Genomic DNA, 20,535 nt, shown 5'->3' on the forward strand with positions numbered 1-20,535 from the left:
AAATGTTACAGGATCTGGATCAACAACCTCATCAAGATTATGGATCATAAACCCAAGGCAAAAGGAAAGCAAGGAGAGGCCTCAAAGCCCAAGAAGCACAACTGAAGCTCAATATAGAAAGTGTATAAATAGGATAGAAGTTAAGTTAGAAAAAAAAAAAACTTTTACTTTGACGTTTAGCTAGTTTCTTTTTCTTTGTAATTGAATTCAGAGCTATGATTCACTAAACCCCCTTTCATTGGGTTAGGGAGCTCTATTGTAATTCAATGAATCAATAATAGTTTATCTTCTTCTTCAATCTTTTCTCTTGAATTTCGTTAGAAAGCTTCTCGATCTAATTCCATTGAGTAGTTGTCTTGGGAAAGAGACTACTCATACTTGGAATCCTTCGGAGCCTTGGGAAAGGAATGGAGGATTCATGCTAGAGAAGCTTTCTCACAGTGGATTGGATTGGGGTTTGGATGGATATTGTGACATGTAATCCTACCAAATTGTGGTTCATGAAATTGTGTGGTATAATCAGTGATCAAGCATCATCTCTTCTTATGAACATTTAAACCAAGGGATTGGGAATTTGTTTGTTTTTAGAGAGCATTGGTGAGCCAAGGAATTGGGATCCAATCATATAAGATTGCCAAGCAAAATTCAATGAATGCATTGGTTGAGGAAGAGATTTACATGTTTTGATTCGGAGATTTCAATATCTCCTAAACCCAATGAATTCCCCATTTCTGATTTCCACTTTCTCTTTACATTCTGCAATTCAATTCTTGCAATCATCCCCATTCCCTTTTAATTTCAGCAATTTACATTCTGCTCTTTAATTCATGCAATTTAAGATTCAGCCATTTAATTTTCTTGTCATTTACTTTTCCCGCCAATTTTACATTCCGCAATTCTCATCTCAAATCTTGATTCCGCTCAACTAGAACACACTTCTAATCCGAATTGCTCACTCAACCAATCCTTGTGGGATTCGACCTCACTCTATTGTGAGTTTTTACTTGACGACGATAACCGGTGCACTTGCCGGAAGGAATTTTGCCGATCGTGCAATTTCCTAAATCGTAGCATAACACGTTTATGCGCATCAAGTTTATGGCGCCGTTGCCGGGGATTGGTTTTCGATTGACAATTCTCAAATTGGAAGCTAACTAGATTGAGCAATTTTCTCTTGCTTTGTTAATTCTGTTCTAAATACTTGTTGAATTTTAATTTCTGCACTTGGTTACATGCTTTCCTTCTTTATGCCTTTAAATTCATGCAACTAACTCACTGACTCACTAACTGTTTGAATTAATTCCTCAATTGAGCTAACCATACTCTTCCATTAACCAAGAGTATTTTACTTGTTTGTGTTTGAGCTGTGTTCTTGTATGACAGGTAGGAGAGGAGAGACATCAACTCCTCCATATACCGAACCGGAAAGGACCCTTCATAGAGTTAGAAGGGAAGCAAGAGGGAAGAGAGTAGTGGGAGAAGAGGAATCTGAAGGAGAATCTGAGGACAATTTTGAGGAAGCTCTAGATCTCAACATGGATAGAGAAGTTCACAACCATGAGAGAGCTGATGGAAACAATGCCATTCCCGAGAGGAGGGTTCTTAGTTCATACATAAACCCAACCTCTGGGAATTGTGGTAGTAGCATCCAGAAAACCACCCATTCAGGCCAACAATTTTGAGCTCAAGCCACAGCTAATATCATTGGTGGAAAATCATTGTTCCTTTGGAGGAAGTGCTAATGAAGACCCAAACCAACATCTCACAAAATTCCTGAGAATTTGTGACACTGTGAAGTCCAATGGAGTCCAGGAAGATGCCTATAAACTGCTCTTGTTCCCATTTTCACTTAGGGACAAGGCAGCTAAGTGGCTGGAATCATTCCCAAGGGGGAGTCTAACCACATGGAATGAGGTGGAAGGCAAGTTTCTGGCACGTTTCTACCCTCCACAAAAGGTCAATAGGCTTCGATCTGAGGTCCAAACTTTTAGACAACAAGATGGTGAAACTCTCTACGAGGCATGGGAGAGATTCAAGGACTTGACAAGGAAATGCCCACCAAACATGTTCCATGATTGGGTGCAATTGCACATCTTCTATGATGGGCTCTCTTATGAATCAAGGAAGGCTGTAGACCATTCATCAGGAGGTTCATTGAACAAGAAAAAGACCGTGGAAGAAGCCATTGAAGTGATCGAGACAGTGGCTGAGAATGAGTACTACTATGCATCAGAAAGGCACAACACTAAGGGAGTCATGGAGCTGAACCATGTTGATACAATTCTAGCCCAAAACAAGGTGTTTGCCAAGCAACTAGCAGAGCTTACCAGGCAATTAGAAACAAAGCAAGTGACTGCAATACACACACAAGATCAAGAGGAAGTAGGCATTGAAGGAGGTGATTGGGATGAGGTTAACTATGTGGGAAACCAACAAAGGCAATCATATGATCCACACTCCAACACTTACAACCCAGGCTGGAGAAACCACCCAAACTTTGGGTGGGGAAACCAACAAACCCAACCACAAAACCACAAACCTTACAACCACAACCAACAAAACAATTCCACATACCAAAACTCCAACCAAAGATCATACCAAGCCACACAAAACACTTACCCCCAATCATCATATCATGGCCAAAATAATCAACATACCCAACCTAATCCGAACCAACAATTTCAAGATCAATTAAACCGGATGGAAGGAATGCTTGCAACCATGAGCCAAGACATAATTGAATTAAAGGCTTTTAAGGAAGAAGTAAATTCTAACTTGCAAAACCAAGGAGCTGCCATCCAGAAGCTAGAAAATCAAATTTTGTATTTGACTAAGCAAGCCCCTGGGACAAGCAGTTCTCATACTGTTAAGGCTATTGCAAGGGAGGAATGTAAGGCCATAACCCTCAGAAGTGGAAAGAATCTAAAGGAGATTTCAAGGGAAACCACAGAGGATGAAGTAAAGGAAAATGTGAAAGACAAAGAACAAGGACAATCTGTTACACCGTTTGCAACAAAAGAAAAAGAAAAAGAGATCTTGAAGCCTTACACACCTAAAGCACCTTATCCTCAACGTTTGATGAAAAGTGAAAAGGATGGCCAATTCTCCAGGTTCTTGGAGATTTTCAAGAAGCTTCAAATCAACATTCCCTTTGCTGAAGCAATAGAGCAAATGCCACTCTATGCAAAATTCTTAAAAGAATTGATGACCAAGAAGAGAAGCTGGAGAAATGAGGAAACTGTGTTGTTAACCGAAGAATGCAGTGCCATCATTCAGCACAAATTGCCTCAGAAATTGAAGGACCCAGGCAGTTTCCAAATCCCCTGTATTATAGGAGAAGTCATGGTGGAGAAGGCCTTGTGTGATTTAGGGGCCAGCATCAATTTGATGTCGCTAACAATGATGAAAAGAATGAAGATTGAAGAGGCCAAACCAACAAGAATGGCCCTCCAATTGGCAGATCGAACTTTTAAATTCCCTCATGGAATAGTTGAGAATTTGTTGGTGAAGGTGGGAGAATTTATATTTCCTGCTGATTTTGTGGTGTTAGATATGGAGGAAGAAGCCAAAGCTTCAATAATTCTGGGAAGACCCTTCCTAGCTACTGCTGGAGCCATCATAGATGTACAAAAGGGTGAACTCACTCTTAGACTCCATGATGAGAAATTGGTGTTTAATGTATTCAAGGCAATGAGCTATCCATCAGAATCACTAAGGGAATGCATGAGGGTTGATGTAGTGGACATTGCAGTACAAGAAACTTTTGAGGAAACAATAAAGGAAGTGGCAGAGGAGGAGCTCACCAAGGATATTGAAGTTAGTGATATCAAGGATGATGACACAACTATGCTAAGCAGGCCAGAGAAAGTGAAAGAAGAAAAGGAAGCACCAAAACCTGAGCTCAAAGCATTGCCCCCTAATCTCAAGTATGCATACTTGGGTAGTGATGAGAGTCACCCTGTTATCATTAGCTCGGCCTTGAGCCAAGAACAAGAAGAAGAATTGATCAAGGTGCTGCAAACTCATCAAGATGCCATTGGATGGACCCTAGCTGATTTGAAGGGGATAAGTTCATCCATATGCATGCATAAAATCTTGTTAGAAGAAGATGCTAGACCCTCCATTCAAGCTCAAAGAAGATTGAATCCCGTCATGAAAGAAGTGGTACAAAAGGAAGTGAGGAAGTTATGGCAGGCAGGGGTAATCTATCCCATTTCTGATAGCCCATGGGTTAGTCCCATCCATGTAGTTCCCAAGAAAGGTGGCATAACGGTGGTGCCAAATGAGAAGAACGAACTCATACCCACAAGAACCGTTACTGGGTGGAGGATGTGCATAGACTACAGGAAGCTCAATGAAGCCACCAGAAAAGATCATTTCCCACTCCCATTCATGGATCAGATGCTTGAAAGGCTTGCCGGACATGCTTACTATTGTTTCTTGGATGGATATTCAGGCTACAACCAAATAGTAGTTGATCCTAGTGATCAAGAGAAAACATCATTTGTTTGTCCATATGGAGTTTTTGCTTATAGACGCATGCCCTTTGGATTGTGCAATGCACCTGCCACTTTCCAAAGATGCATGCTGTCCATCTTTTCGGACATGATTGAAAAATTTATTGAGGTCTTCATGGACGATTTTTCTGTGTTTGGGGATTCTTTTCCCAGCTGCCTACACCACCTTGCCTTGGTGCTTAAGAGGTGCCAAGAGACTAATCTAGTATTAAACTGGGAAAAGTGTCATTTCATGGTCACAGAAGGAATAGTCCTTGGCCACAAAATCTCTAATAGAGGCATGGAGGTGGACAGAGCTAAGGTGGAAATCATTGAAAAACTACCTCCACCAAGTAATGTCAAGGCAGTTAGGAGCTTTTTGGGCCACGCTGGTTTTTACAGAAGGTTTATTAGAGACTTTTCTAAAATAGCCAAACCTTTGAGTAACTTGCTTGTCTCTGATACACCCTTTGTATTTGATGGAAATTGCATGTTAGCCTTTGAACTTTTGAAGCAAAAACTTTCCTCTGCACCTATCATTGCCCCACCTGATTGGAACTTACCGTTTGAACTGATGTGTGATGCATCAGACCTTGCTATTGGGGCAGTGTTAGGACAAAGGAAAGACAATTTGGTACATGTGATTTATTATGCCAGTAAAGTCTTGAATGCTAACCAAAGGAATTACACAACCACTGAAAAAGAACTCTTGGCAATAGTCTTTGCGTTTGAAAAATTTAGATCTTATCTCATTGGATCTAAAGTCATTGTTTTCACTGATCATTCAGCGTTAAAATATTTACTTGCCAAACAAGAATCTAAACCGAGACTTATTAGATGGGTTCTTTTGTTGCAGGAATTTGACATTGAAATCAAAGACAAGAAGGGTGTAGAGAACAAGGTGGCAGATCATTTATCAAGGATACCATGTGAAGAAGGAAGCACACAAAGCACACATGTAAATGAGTGTTTTCCTGATGAACAACTCATGCTAATTCACAAAGCACCCTGGTTTGCAGACATAGCAAACTTCAAGGCCACTGGGAGTTTACCTTTGGAATTTAACAAACATCAAAAGAAGAAATTGGTAAATGATGCCAAATACTTCATCTGGGACGAACCATGCTTGTTCAAAAAATGTTCCGATGGCATACTCAGAAGATGCATATCCGAGGAAGAAGGAAGGGAAGTTTTATGGGACTGCCATGGCTCCACTTATGGAGGGCACTTTGCAGGGGAAAGAACAGCAGCTAAGGTGTTGCAGTGTGGTTTTTATTGGCCTACTATTTTCAAAGATGCAAAAGAATTAGTGAAGCACTGCCCTGAATGCCAGAAAGCTGGGAACCTGCCAAGAAGAAATGAATTGCCACAACAATTCATTCTGGAACTTGAATTGTTTGATGTATGGGGGATAGATTTCATGGGACCATTTCCCTCCTCATACTCGAATAATTACATTCTTGTGGCAGTAGATTATGTCTCCAAATGGGTTGAAGCAATAGCAACTCCAACCAATGATAATAAGGTAGTCATGAACTTCCTCAGAAAACACATTTTTTGCCGTTTTGGGGTTCCAAGAGCAATCATCAGTGATGGAGGAAGCCACTTTTGCAACAAACCATTAGAGGCATTGCTCCTAAAATATGGAGTCAAACACAGGGTAGCCACACCATACCATCCACAGACAAGTGGGCAAGCCGAAATATCTAACAGAGAACTCAAAAGAATCCTGGAAAAAACTGTGGGAACTTCAAGAAAGGACTGGTCGATTAAGCTAGATGATGCTCTTTGGGCATATAGGACAGCTTTCAAAACACCAATTGGAATGTCTCCTTACCAACTAGTATATGGAAAAGCTTGCCATCTGCCACTGGAGTTGGAGCACAAGGCATACTGGGCCTTGAAACTTCTGAACTTGGACAACAAAGCCGCTGGAGAAAGAAGGATGTTGCAAATTCAAGAATTGGAAGAATTCAGAGCGGAAGCTTATGAGAATGCCAAAATTTACAAAGAAAGAGCAAAGAAGAAGCATGACAGCAACATAGCCCCAAGGACATTTAAAGAAGGGCAAAAAGTATTGCTCTACAATTCTAGGCTAAAGCTATTTCCAGGGAAGTTAAAATCAAGGTGGTCTGGACCATTCTTTGTCACCAAGGTCTCCAACTATGGACAAGTAGAAATCATGGAAGAAAAGTCGCAACGAACCTTCATTGTTAACGGTCAAAGACTCAAACATTACTTGGGAGATGTGGAGGAGAAGGACAAAGTTAAATATCACCTCAACTGAGGAAGCTGACCGTCAAGCTAATGACGTTAAACAAGCGCTTGTTGGGAGGCAACCCAACCTGAGGTAATACCTTTTTGCTGTTTCTTTTATTTGTTTCAATAAAAGGGGTAAAGTAGTTTCTGTGCATTGCAAAGAATTAAGTTTGGTGTTTCACACCAAACAATGAATTCATGGCTCCATAAGTCAAAGGGGAATGTGTGACTCTAAGTTTGGTGTTCCACCATAAAGATCAACTGAACACAACAACCTTTGAATTATGTGAAAGGAACAACTATTCTAAGCAGTCACAGAAATGCTTAAAACCCTTAGTAGCAACATCATTCCAAGATAACTCAAGGATTCAAAGAACACAGAGAAGTAAGTGGGAGACTAAGTTTGGTGTTCACACACCAACTTAAGAATCCGATACTTACCCACACATAGTTGAGCTAACCACTTAAGTGCTTGAGGAGCAAGCAACTTCATTACTCTTTGCAGGAAAGGAACAAGAACCTTAAAGCAAGAAGCAACATTTAGGAAGAAGAAGGAGAAATCAAAGTGTTTCCTGACAACAAAGAGAAAACAAGGAATTTCACAAGGTGGTATTATTCCTTGATAATTCTTTAAAATGGTTAAACAAAAGCATGCGTGTTCTGGTTTAAACTGTAAATGTTGAATCTTTCTGGAATGTGTAGTTTTTTTTGTTAATTGCTTTGAATAAAGTGAATGCTTAGATGTTTGGATATAACTTCACCTTCTTAAACAAGTGCGTGCCATGCTTGTTCTGTTTCAAAAATAAAAGAAAAGTTTGAACAACAGTAACTTGGCTAAATTAGTGACAAATCAAGTAGAATTAAGTGGTGGTATGCATGCTTGATTGTTTAGTCACATCACTAAAATTAGAAGTGTAGAATTATCATTTTTTATGTAGAAGTAAAAATTGTCTATGGATCTTGATGAATAAATGTCTTTGGCCATGAAAAAGAAAGAAAAAGGAAAAGAAAAAGCCACGGAAAAAGGCAACCAAAAAGCAAAAAAAAAAAAAATTTGAGAAAATAAGCTAGGCACCAATGGTTTGAACTTCTGAGACAAATGCCTGTGGTGTTTATGTATTAAGGATATGCTTGGATGAATAGGTTCTGAGGAGTGTTTCAACACTTGGTAACTTGGGTTAACTAACCCGGGATTATCAACCAAAAGTCCATTATCAAGAGCAACCTCAATACAAAACATTTAGTCACACAAAGAGGTGCTGGGCACCAATGTCTCAAGAAGAAATGTGAACTAAAATGCCTAAAGTGGATATGTGTAGTGCACTGATAAGAAAAAGAAAATGCCAAAGGCTTGTGCAACACATGACACTAAGCAAACAAGGAGCAAAAGAAGCTCTAAGAAAAGGAAAAGAAAAACAAAAGAAAAGTGCCAAAGACATAAGAATAACAGGAGGCCATAGCAATTTTTGATGGATGCAATGAAAAAGTGATAATCCTACCTGATAAGTATGAAAAAGTGATGCTGCAACTTTCTGCATAGAACCCTTCTGATGAACTTCAAATGCTTGCTAATATAGCCAATGTAATTACTTTCTGTTCATACTTTCTTCTCAAATAACTCAGGACTTGCTTAGGGACAAGCAAGTATTAAGTTTGGTGTTGTGATGCCAGGGCATCATAGGCTAGTTTCACTAGCATGTTTCTGTTAGTTTTAGTTGTTTTATGCATTTTCTTGAGCTTAAAGTAACCAAAAATGGTTAAATGAAGAACAAAGTAATGAACCATCCAAACAATATGATTTTGATGCAAATTCCATGAGTTTTAGTTATATTACTTAAATGCTATGAATGAAAGATTTCTCATGAAATTTTGCAGGACTTTGATGCAATTGTTTGGATGATTTCAGGGAAGAAGAGGCTAAGCAAGGAAGCAACAAAATCAATAAAGGAAGCTTGAATATCTCATGTGGAGTTTAAGTTCCAGTTTAAGCCTAAACTGGAGTTTAAACGCCAAAATCATGAAGGATAAGAAATGCTGGGATTGAAGTTTAACCTCCAGTTTGACCTCAAACTGGAGGTTAAACGCCAGAATGAAAAGCCTCACTTAAGGAGCATTCCACGTTTAACCTCCAGTTTGACCTCAAACTGGAGGTTAAACGCCAGAATGAGTATGCCACCCAGGGAGGAGTTCCACGTTTAACCTCCAGTTTGACCTCAAACTGGAGGTTAAACGCCAGAACCAGGAAGAGTACCAGGGGCCATTCCACGTTTAAGCTCCAGTTTGACTCAAACTGGAGCTTAAACGTGTTCGATAGTTTTTTCACTCCAGGGTTGCTCTCTCCATCTCCACGTTTAACCTCCAGTTTGACCCCAAACTGGAGGTTAAACGTGTTCGACACCTCCAGGGCCACCATTCCAAGCTTCCACGTTTAACCTCCAGTTTGACCTCAAACTGGAGGTTAAACGTGTTCGACTTCCAGTATGCCTCCACCCTTTTCCACGTTTAACCTCCAGTTTGACCTCAAACTGGAGGTTAAACGTGTTCGACCTCCAGGGCTGCCCTTCCTATCTCCACGTTTAAGCTTCAGTTTAACCTTAAACTGAAGCTTAAACGTGTTCGACTACATGACTCTCCAGGGCTACCTTCTTCCATTTCCACGTTTAAGCTTCAGTTTAACCTTAACTGAAGCTTAAACGTGCTTCTACAAATGGCCTCACTGGAAGTGTCTGGCGTTTAAGTTGCAGTTTAAGCTTAAACTACAACTTAAACGCCACTCTTGAAAAGGGTTTCTGGGCCAAAAATATTGTGATTTAAGTTAGTCTTTGAGCACAATTATTAACTTAAACTTACTTTGGTATGAAACCCAATTGAATATCATGGTTTATGGGATTGGGCCTGAAGGATTGATGAGTTTGAAATCTCAATTTATTGAGTCATGTGTCATTATTTGATTATCACTAAGTTGGCTCAATAAATGTTACAGGATCTGGATCAACAACCTCATCAAGATTATGGATCATAAACCCAAGGTAAAAGGAAAGCAAGGAGAGGCCTCAAAGCCCAAGAAGCACAACTGAAGCTCAATATAGAAAGTGTATAAATAGGATAGAAGTTAAGTTAGAAAAAAAAAAACTTTTACTTTGACGTTTAGCTAGTTTCTTTTTCTTTGTAATTGAATTCAGAGCTATGATTCACTAAACCCCCTTTCATTGGGTTAGGGAGCTCTATTGTAATTCAATGAATCAATAATAGTTTATCTTCTTCTTCAATCTTTTCTCTTGAATTTCGTTAGAAAGCTTCTCGATCTAATTCCATTGAGTAGTTGTCTTGGGAAAGAGACTACTCATACTTGGAATCCTTCGGAGCCTTGGGAAAGGAATGGAGGATTCATGCTAGAGAAGCTTTCTCACAGTGGATTGGATTGGGGTTTGGATGGATATTGTGACATGTAATCCTACCAAATTGTGGTTCATGAAATTGTGTGGTATAATCAGTGATCAAGCATCATCTCTTCTTATGAACATTTAAACCAAGGGATTGGGAATTTGTTTGTTTTTAGAGAGCATTGGTGAGCCAAGGAATTGGGATCCAATCATATAAGATTGCCAAGCAAAATTCAATGAATGCATTGGTTGAGGAAGAGATTTACATGTTTTGATTCGGAGATTTCAATATCTCCTAAACCCAATGAATTCCCCATTTCTGATTTCCACTTTCTCTTTACATTCTGCAATTCAATTCTTGCAATCATCCCCATTCCCTTTTAATTTCAGCAATTTACATTCTGCTCTTTAATTCATGCAATTTAAGATTCAGCCATTTAATTTTCTTGTCATTTACTTTTCCCGCCAATTTTACATTCCGCAATTCTCATCTCAAATCTTGATTCCGCTCAACTAGAACACACTTCTAATCCGAATTGCTCACTCAACCAATCCTTGTGGGATTCGACCTCACTCTATTGTGAGTTTTTACTTGACGACGATAACCGGTGCACTTGCCGGAAGGAATTTTGCCGATCGTGCAATTTCCTAAATCGTAGCATAAACTTGATGCGCATAAACGTGTTATGCTACGATTTAGGAAATTGCACGATCGGCAAAATTCCTTCCGGCAAGTGCACCGGTTATCGTCGTCAAGTAAAAACTCACAATAGAGTGAGGTCGAATCCCACAAGGATTGGTTGAGTGAGCAATTCGGATTAGAAGTGTGTTCTAGTTGAGCGGAATCAAGATTTGAGATGAGAATTGCGGAATGTAAAATTGGCGGGAAAAGTAAATGACAAGAAAATTAAATGGCTGAATCTTAAATTGCATGAATTAAAGAGCAGAATGTAAATTGCTGAAATTAAAAGGGAATGGGGATGATTGCAAGAATTGAATTGCAGAATGTAAAGAGAAAGTGGAAATCAGAAATGGGGAATTCATTGGGTTTAGGAGATATTGAAATCTCCGAATCAAAACATGTAAATCTCTTCCTCAACCAATGCATTCATTGAATTTTGCTTGGCAATCTTATATGATTGGATCCCAATTCCTTGGCTCACCAATGCTCTCTAAAAACAAACAAATTCCCAATCCCTTGGTTTAAATGTTCATAAGAAGAGATGATGCTTGATCACTGATTATACCACACAATTTCATGAACCACAATTTGGTAGGATTACATGTCACAATATCCATCCAAACCCCAATCCAATCCACTGTGAGAAAGCTTCTCTAGCATGAATCCTCCATTCCTTTCCCAAGGCTCCGAAGGATTCCAAGTATGAGTAGTCTCTTTCCCAAGACAACTACTCAATGGAATTAGATCGAGAAGCTTTCTAACGAAATTCAAGAGAAAAGATTGAAGAAGAAGATAAACTATTATTGATTCATTGAATTACAATAGAGCTCCCTAACCCAATGAAAGGGGGTTTAGTGAATCATAGCTCTGAATTCAATTACAAAGAAAAAGAAACTAGCTAAACGTCAAAGTAAAAGTTTTTTTTTTCTAACTTAACTTCTATCCTATTTATACACTTTCTATATTGAGCTTCAGTTGTGCTTCTTGGGCTTTGAGGCCTCTCCTTGCTTTCCTTTTGCCTTGGGTTTATGATCCATAATCTTGATGAGGTTGTTGATCCAGATCCTGTAACATTTATTGAGCCAACTTAGTGATAATCAAATAATGACACATGACTCAATAAATTGAGATTTCAAACTCATCAATCCTTCAGGCCCAATCCCATAAACCATGATATTCAATTGGGTTTCATACCAAAGTAAGTTTAAGTTAATAATTGTGCTCAAAGACTAACTTAAATCACAATATTTTTGGCCCAGAAACCCTTTTCAAGAGTGGCGTTTAAGTTGTAGTTTAAGCTTAAACTGCAACTTAAACGCCAGACACTTCCAGTGAGGCCATTTGTAGAAGCACGTTTAAGCTTCAGTTAAGGTTAAACTGAAGCTTAAACGTGGAAATGGAAGAAGGTAGCCCTGGAGAGTCATGTAGTCGAACACGTTTAAGCTTCAGTTTAAGGTTAAACTGAAGCTTAAACGTGGAGATAGGAAGGGCAGCCCTGGAGGTCGAACACGTTTAACCTCCAGTTTGAGGTCAAACTGGAGGTTAAACGTGGAAAAGGGTGGAGGCATACTGGAAGTCGAACACGTTTAACCTCCAGTTTGAGGTCAAACTGGAGGTTAAACGTGGAAGCTTGGAATGGTGGCCCTGGAGGTGTCGAACACGTTTAACCTCCAGTTTGGGGTCAAACTGGAGGTTAAACGTGGAGATGGAGAGAGCAACCCTGGAGTGAAAAAACTATCGAACACGTTTAAGCTCCAGTTTGAGTCAAACTGGAGCTTAAACGTGGAATGGCCCCTGGTACTCTTCCTGGTTCTGGCGTTTAACCTCCAGTTTGAGGTCAAACTGGAGGTTAAACGTGGAATGCTCCTTAAGTGAGGCTTTTCATTCTGGCGTTTAACCTCCAGTTTGAGGTCAAACTGGAGGTTAAACTTCAATCCCAGCATTTCTTATCCTTCATGATTTTGGCGTTTAAACTCCAGTTTAGGCTTAAACTGGAACTTAAACTCCACATGAGATATTCAAGCTTCCTTTATTGATTTTGTTGCTTCCTTGCTTAGCCTCTTCTTCCCTGAAATCATCCAAACAATTGCATCAAAGTCCTGCAAAATTTCATGAGAAATCTTTCATTCATAGCATTTAAGTAATATAACTAAAACTCATGGAATTTGCATCAAAATCATATTGTTTGGATGGTTCATTACTTTGTTCTTCATTTAACCATTTTTGGTTACTTTAAGCTCAAGAAAATGCATAAAACAACTAAAACTAACAGAAACATGCTAGTGAAACTAGCCTATGATGCCCTGGCATCAAAGAGAGAAGGCAAGAAAACGCAGAAGAAATTCGAAAAAGGAAGTTATATATTTGCACGTTGATTGATTGAAAAATCTGTTAAGGAGATGCGTGAAACATACATGCCATAAAAAGCGCGTTTTAGGGATAAGTGATATTGAGAACTTGTAAGACTTGTATAGTGAAAAGGCTTGTATGTAAAGATTAATTAATATTGCTTTCTTCCATGGATTATTCATGTTTAAGATTTGAGATAAACAGTTTATTCCTCTCATTAGTTTCTCTCTCTTTCTATCATGTTTGTGAACGTGTGCATTCTTTTTATCATTGAATCTGTTTTCGAATGAATTAAGTGGTGATTGAAATTTTTTTTTTATTGTTAAAGACAGTACACAAGATCTCGACTCCACTTAGGGAGGAGAGTAACAAAACATGTTTGAGAATTTATGAAAGCTAAAGAAGTTTATGTATATCCTCTAAATCACCTAAATATCTATATTTTCTACCAACTCATAAGATTAGTTAGTTACAGCTACAACTTCATGCAATCATTCAAGGCCTTTTTTGCAATACCATTAAATCGAAGAGACCTGCAAAATTAAACACATCTCCAAACAAACAATTTGGTATCTAATTTTATTTTACCCACCGTATCCTCTGATCCACTTGTTGATTAGCCATTTCTTTAATTGTTCAAAATGTGTGAATTCCTTTGGATCTGTGTGTTTTAGGTGTATTGTTCCCAACTGTTGGAGAAAATTTTTGAACTTGTTCTTTTCAAAATTGAGACTCCATTATGCCTTGTTACTTTCACCTTGCCAACTGATGAAATGTTGCTAACTGGTTATGAAAATCAGTTCATTGACTGGACTAAGTGACTCCTCGAGCACGAATTGGATTGATACTTCCACTTCTTCAATAGCCGCCTTTAATCTAGAATTTGCATTAACAAGTTCACATAACAACACCAGCCATTTATGGTTTTTATCAATTAAATATCCTCCTACTGCAAAACTATGCTTTTTCTAGATAATTTCATAACACAACCACCATGTCCTCTGACTTGAGACAATGCGGAGACAATTGATCCTGTTTGGAGCTTTGTGTGTAGTATTCTTCCACTTCTCTAACTGGTTTTTAAAATTATTCCACTCATTCCAATGGCTCAATGAGATTTTCCAAGCTTGTTCCCATGCTACCACCTTATTCTCAAATAGCATTAGGTTCCTAAATCTCCATGTTGACCATATTATAGGAAAAAACAAATTTAACCAGCTTCTTCTTGTCATTCCTTTTGCTTGTTGATTGCACCATGCTTGAAAAAGTTCCTTCAGCTCTGCTGGATTTACCCAGGATATACCCGCTAAATTCATAGCACTCCACCACAATTTTCCAATATAATAATCACAATGTATAAATAAGTGGTTTTCGTCTTTCTCAACCTGTTTACACAGAATACATTTCACTTCACTTGCATCTTTGATATTATGCTTAGTGAGCCTTTGCTTGGCATTCAATCTGCTAAGAAATGCAAACCAGACCATAATTTCCACCCTCGGTGGAACCACTCCTCTCCAAATTTTATCAAAAACATGTCTTGCCTCTGCCACTCCTAGCTTTACTCCTTCGGCCATTTTTATGAAAGACCTTACTGAATATCCTCTGTCTTCAGAGAATGTCCACACTAAATCATCCTTTGTACCTGCACATATAACAACACCTAATAACATAATGTTAAGCTCCTCACTGTGTTTACATTCCCACTCAAAGAAGCGTTTTCTCCACTTAAAGTTCCAGTTCCAATGCAGCCTATCCCAGAAACCACACTCACAGATCATCGCAGTTTTTTGCATAGATATCTCAAACAGCCTCAGATATTTCTCCCTGAGATTATCTTCGCCCACCCATGCATCCTCCCAAAAACCTGGTATTTTCACCATTACCTACACACATTTTCAGTCCTTTAAGTACCATTCCCTTCAAGCTCGGATCTTGGATGATGGCTCCTATGATGTCTCTCCATGGCCTAACCGATTTTGGTACTAACAAGTCATCAATGTGTGATAAAATTGTGAAAGAATAAGAAAAGAAAAGATGAAGAAATTTTTATTGATTGTTGATTGATTGAATTGTATTGTAAACTATGAGGGTAAAACTAAGTATATATAGAGTATTATCCTATGAAAGATAAAAGCAAATAAAAATAAGATAAGAACAACTAAAGATAAGATAAAAAAAAGATAATAAAGACTAAAATTGTAATTGAATTTATGTATTCTGTTGGGCTGAATTTGTGGGCCACGAGACTTCTTTATTATTGTCATGGGCTAAGGTGAAAGAGTAGTTTAATACGCCCCCGCAAGCTGGTGGATGGAAGATGTCAATAATCCACAGCTTGGATAAGTTCCGATGAAATTGTTGAGTGTCTGACGTGGTGACGCGGAGGAAGATGCGTGTGGCAGAGTTTGAGCTGCCGGCGGCAAAAATATAAAAGGAGATGCTGTGCTTGAGCAGCGATCTTCAAAAAATGCGTGCGGCGGAGCTTGAGAAAGGAGATGCTGTGCTTGAGTAGCGATCTTCAAAAAAAAGAAAAAAAAGAAAAAATAAGCGCGTAGAGAGATTGATCTTCAGAGGGCGCGTATGGCGCAATAAGATTGGTCTTCAAAGGGCGCGTGGAGCGCAATAAGAGTACAAATGGAACTGCTAAAATAGATGTAGATTGAACTTGCTGAAATAGAATGCAGACATGACTGCTAAAACAGAATGCAGACGAAACTCTCGGAAGAAGGTGCAAATGAAATTGCCGGAAAAAGGCGCAGACAGGCCATAGTAACTATTCCATGAATGATAGTTGTTTCCTGTTAGAACAGGTGTGACCAAGACTGATGTTGGATTTTTACTCGGATGGACATAATAGAAATTGGTTAGATTCTGAGCTAAATTAAAAGATTGATTATTTATCGTGGGAGAAGGTTGAAAAAGTAGGGTGATTTTTCACTGAAAAGATGATAACTTATATATCCTCAAGGAGGATACTATGGATCTGATACCATGATAAAATTGTGAAAGAATAAGAAAAGAAAAGATGAAGAAATTTTTATTGATTGTTGATTGATTGAATTGTATTGTAAACTATGAGGGTAAAACTAAATATATATAGAGCATTGTCCTATGAAAGATAAAAGCAAATAAAGATAAGATAAGAACAACTAAAGATAAGATAAAGAAAAGACAATAAAGACTAAAATTATAATTGAATTTATGTATTCTGTTGGGTTGAATTTGTGGACCACGAGACTTCTTTATTGTTGTCATGAGGTAAGGTGGAAGAGTAGTTTAATAATGTGTTTGTTCATTTGATATCCATTGTATGACACCATTACTATCTTTCAAAGTGGTTTCTCTTCATTCGCAAACCTCCATCACCATCTAGTAAAACTACATTTTTTATTGTTATATCCCTCACTCCTAGGCCACCATGCTACTTAGGCTTTTGGATTTGACTCCAGCTTATCATTGGTAATTCTTTTCTCCCATTCTTGGTTCCCTAGAAAAAATCTGATTGTAGAGGTATGATTTTTCTTGCCATGATCTTTGGTAATTTGAACAAACAGAGGTAGTAGAGTGGTAGATTTTTTATGACCGTTTTGATCAGAATTAATCTGCCGCTTTAGAGAGTAACCCAACCTTCCATTTACTTAGCTTTTTCTCAATCTTTTCAATAACCGACTTCCAAGTTTCAATACTATGTAGGTTAGCACCTAAAGGAATCCCCAAGTAAGTTATCGGTAAACCACTGATGGAGCAACTTAGAACCCCCGTCATTCTAGCAGCTGCCATATTTGAGACATCGATCAAAATTAGAGTCGATTTTTTGTAGTTAATTGCTAATCCCAACATCAGATAGCATGCAAGAATTCTTCTGTAATTTTTTAGCAATTTACATCCTGGCGGGCAGAAAATTATCGTGTCATCTGCGAATTGGAGGTGTGTTAGAACAATTTTATCTTTTCCAATCTCCAATCAATCGACGAGTTTTAAATCTCTAGCTAAAAAATCATCCGGTTTAGTACTTATGCTACCAAAATAAAAAGGAAAGGGAAGATTGAATTCCCTTGTCGGAGTCCCCTCTTCATACCAAATGGTTCTGTTGGAGATCCATTGACGATCACTGACATAGCCGACGTGATTAATAATCCCTTAACCCAGCTTCTTCAAGTTAAATCAAAACCTATCATTTCCAAAACGTGATCCACGAATGACCATGTGACTTTGTCATAAGCCTTTTTGACGTCAAGTTTCACTATTGTTCCTCTCTTCTTGTTCTTTTTTTAGCCATGATACTGTTTTGCATGCTATAAGAGCCCCATAAAAAATCTTTCTTGAACAAATGCCGCTTGAACTTCCCCTACGAGGTTTGGCATGACCTTCTTCATTCTTTTGATGGCTTTAGGGCTGCTATGATGTGAAAACGGAGTTTTGAGATATAAGATTGTTTCAAGGGTTGATGGAGAATTGAGAAATGAGAAGTTGAGATAGGAAGGGCTACTCTCGTCCATTTTTCTTTTAGTGATTGAAATTTTGAGGGCAAAATTTTTATTAAGGAAGAGTAAAATGTAAAAAACTAGTTAAATGTTAAATAATTAATTAATAATTAATAAATTAATTAATTATAAGCAAAAAGGGTTTAGAAATTAAAAATTTATAATTTGAAAATTTACCGATGAGGATTTAATTTAAAAAATAAAATTAAGCGCAAAAATATATTAATTGTGGAAAAAAATGTGTATCGGCGTTAAAAATTAACTGTATACTACGAGTGAGAAAAACTAAACTGTAAAAATGATAAGAAAAATATTTATAATAAAAACTCGAACACTTATCTTAAAGATTTTGGTCCCGGATGGGGCCAAACGGGCCAAAAATTGCATTGGGCCTGACGGAGGAAAAATGTCGGTAAAGATTTTCATAAAAATATCGCGTTGCAAGTATAGTTCTAAACCGACAATTAAATCTCAATCAACGTTTAGATTGTTTGTCACAAATACAAACCCAATAAAATTAACCGAAATATTCAAACCTCGGGTCGTCTCTCAAGGAATTGCAGGGAAGTGTAGTTTATTATTGGTTATGAGAAAGTATATTTTTGGGTTTTGTAATAAGAAACAAGAAAGTAAAATGGCGAGAAAATAAACTAATAACCAAGAAAGCGCTTAGCAAGGAAAGAGAATTAGAAGTCATATCCTCATTATCATCGTCAATTGTGATGGTAAATGTAAATTATTTTCACTTAGTTAACCTCTAACCAATGGAGGAAGGTCAAGTGCATACAATCAACTTGGGTTCATAAGTCCTAGTCACATCATAGTGAGAGACTAGATTTAGTGAAGCTCAAGCTAACCAACAATCTTCAATTACCAATCAACAAGAGAATTTTGATAACTCAAGAGTCTCTAATTAATCCATCCAAGTCAAGAACATAAAAATCTAATTTAAAAGCCAACCGAACATTTTATCAAACACTTGGAAGGCACAAAATAAAAACATAGAAAACTAACAAGACATAGCAAAATCTAAGACTAACACTTGCAAGAGGAAACAATAACAACAAATTAAAGAAAGCAATCATAAACATGAAAACATAAATTGTTTTAATGTGGATTAAAGGGAACAAGAAGAATTCATAAACTAAATTGGCAACATAAAGGAATCAACGAGAGAAATGGATAAACTAAAGTACTAGAACAAATAGAAGTAGAAGAGAAACTAAATTAAAGTAAGGTAGAAATCTGAATTTGAGAAGGAATAAGACTAAAAATCCTAAAACCTAGAGAGAGGAGAGAGCCTCTCTCTCTCTAAAAACCTACATCTAAACCTAAAATGTGAATGAATGAGAAGTGAATGAAATTGATTCAATGATGCCCCTTCCAGCTTCACTCTGCAGCCTATAATCTGTATTTTCGAGCCTAAAACTGGGTCAAAAGCAGCACAGAGATCATCCCCAGCGAATTCGCTTTACTGAGGCATGTGACGCTCGTCACGCGTACGCGTCAGCCATGCGTACGCGTCACTGAATAAATTCCTGGTCACGCATACACGTTATCCACGCGTACGCGTCACTTGCCTGCTGCACCGGTCACGCGTACGCATCACCCATAGGTACGCGTCGCTACCAACTTCTGAAATTCTCAATTTCTTGTGTTTCTTCCACTTTTGCATGCTTCCTTTCCATCCTCTAAGCCATTCCTGTCCTATAAACCCTGAAAACACTTAACAAACATATCACGACATCGAATGGTAATAAGAGAGGATTAAAAATTAGCAATTTTAAAGCCAAAGAAGCATGTTTTCAATCATAGCACAAAATTAGGGAGGATTTGTAAAACCATGCAATTTATATGAATAAGTGTATGAATAATTGATAAAATTCACTCAAGTCAATACAAAATAAACCATAAAATAGTGGTTTATCAATCTCCTCACACTTAAACATTAGCATGTCCTCATGTTAAGCTCAAGAGAAGCTATAAAAAAGGTGAAGAGGAATGGTAGAATTTATGAAATGCAACCTATCTATATGAGTGCAACTACATGCAAAATACTTTTACCTACTTGGTTAAAAGTAAATAAATCTTCTAATAACATATATAAACTAGATTCCACTAATTCAAATCTCAAAATAAAGTACAAGTAGACTTGTAAGAAGAAAGCTCGTGAAAGCCGGGAACAAAGAATCGAGCATCGAACCCTCACCGGAAGTATATACACTCTAATCACTCAAGTGTTTAAGGTTCGATTCTCTCAATTTTCTACTAACCTTGCTTTCTAAGGCTTGCTCTTCTTCTACCAATCAACACAAATTTAATGCACAAATACACATATCAAGAGGTCTTTTAAGGGTTGTAATGGGGTTAAGGTCAAGGTAGGATTGTATTTGGTCAAGTGGACTAAAATCTGAATCCTTGATTAACCTAAACTTCCCACCTAACTTAAGACAATCCATATAATCAGAATATAAAATCTAACTACCCATTAACTATGTTGTCCACATATTCATGCATCCCAATTTTGAGTACAGTACATATGCATTGCTATCACTATTTACCTTGGAGCATTTTGTCCACTTTTTATTTTTTTTCTTTTTTTTTTCATTTTTCTTTTATTTTTTATTTTTCTTTTTCTTTTGTTTTTCTCAATGCATACGATTAAGGTATTGAATGCATGAACATGTGCTTAACATTCTTTTCACATTTTTACAGAAAAGTCTAACATACTCAATTCCTAAACCAAATATTTCCACTGGTATTGAATAATAATAAACTATGTGGATCGTGGAGCTATTGCTAGCAACGGTGTTAAGGGAAACCTTGAGATTTATGACGCTTTTGGTATTTGCACTGCCGCTACTAGAATTTAGTAAGCT

At 37.7% G+C, this 20,535-nt stretch overlaps 1 non-coding gene across 1 annotated transcript; it reads right to left on the reverse strand.

The window, feature by feature from the left end:
- Window positions 1-1,962: 1,962 nt before the first annotated feature.
- LOC112774601 (small nucleolar RNA R71) lies at window positions 1,963-2,066 on the reverse strand. The gene has a single exon (XR_003189080.1). It is a non-coding gene; the product is annotated as a small nucleolar RNA R71 (small nucleolar RNA).
- Between the last annotated feature and the right edge of the window lie 18,469 nt (window positions 2,067-20,535).

The sequence above is a fragment of the Arachis hypogaea genome, chromosome 18 (assembly GCF_003086295.3).
Source record: "Arachis hypogaea cultivar Tifrunner chromosome 18, arahy.Tifrunner.gnm2.J5K5, whole genome shotgun sequence".
In the NCBI taxonomy this organism is placed as follows: domain Eukaryota; kingdom Viridiplantae; phylum Streptophyta; class Magnoliopsida; order Fabales; family Fabaceae; genus Arachis; species Arachis hypogaea.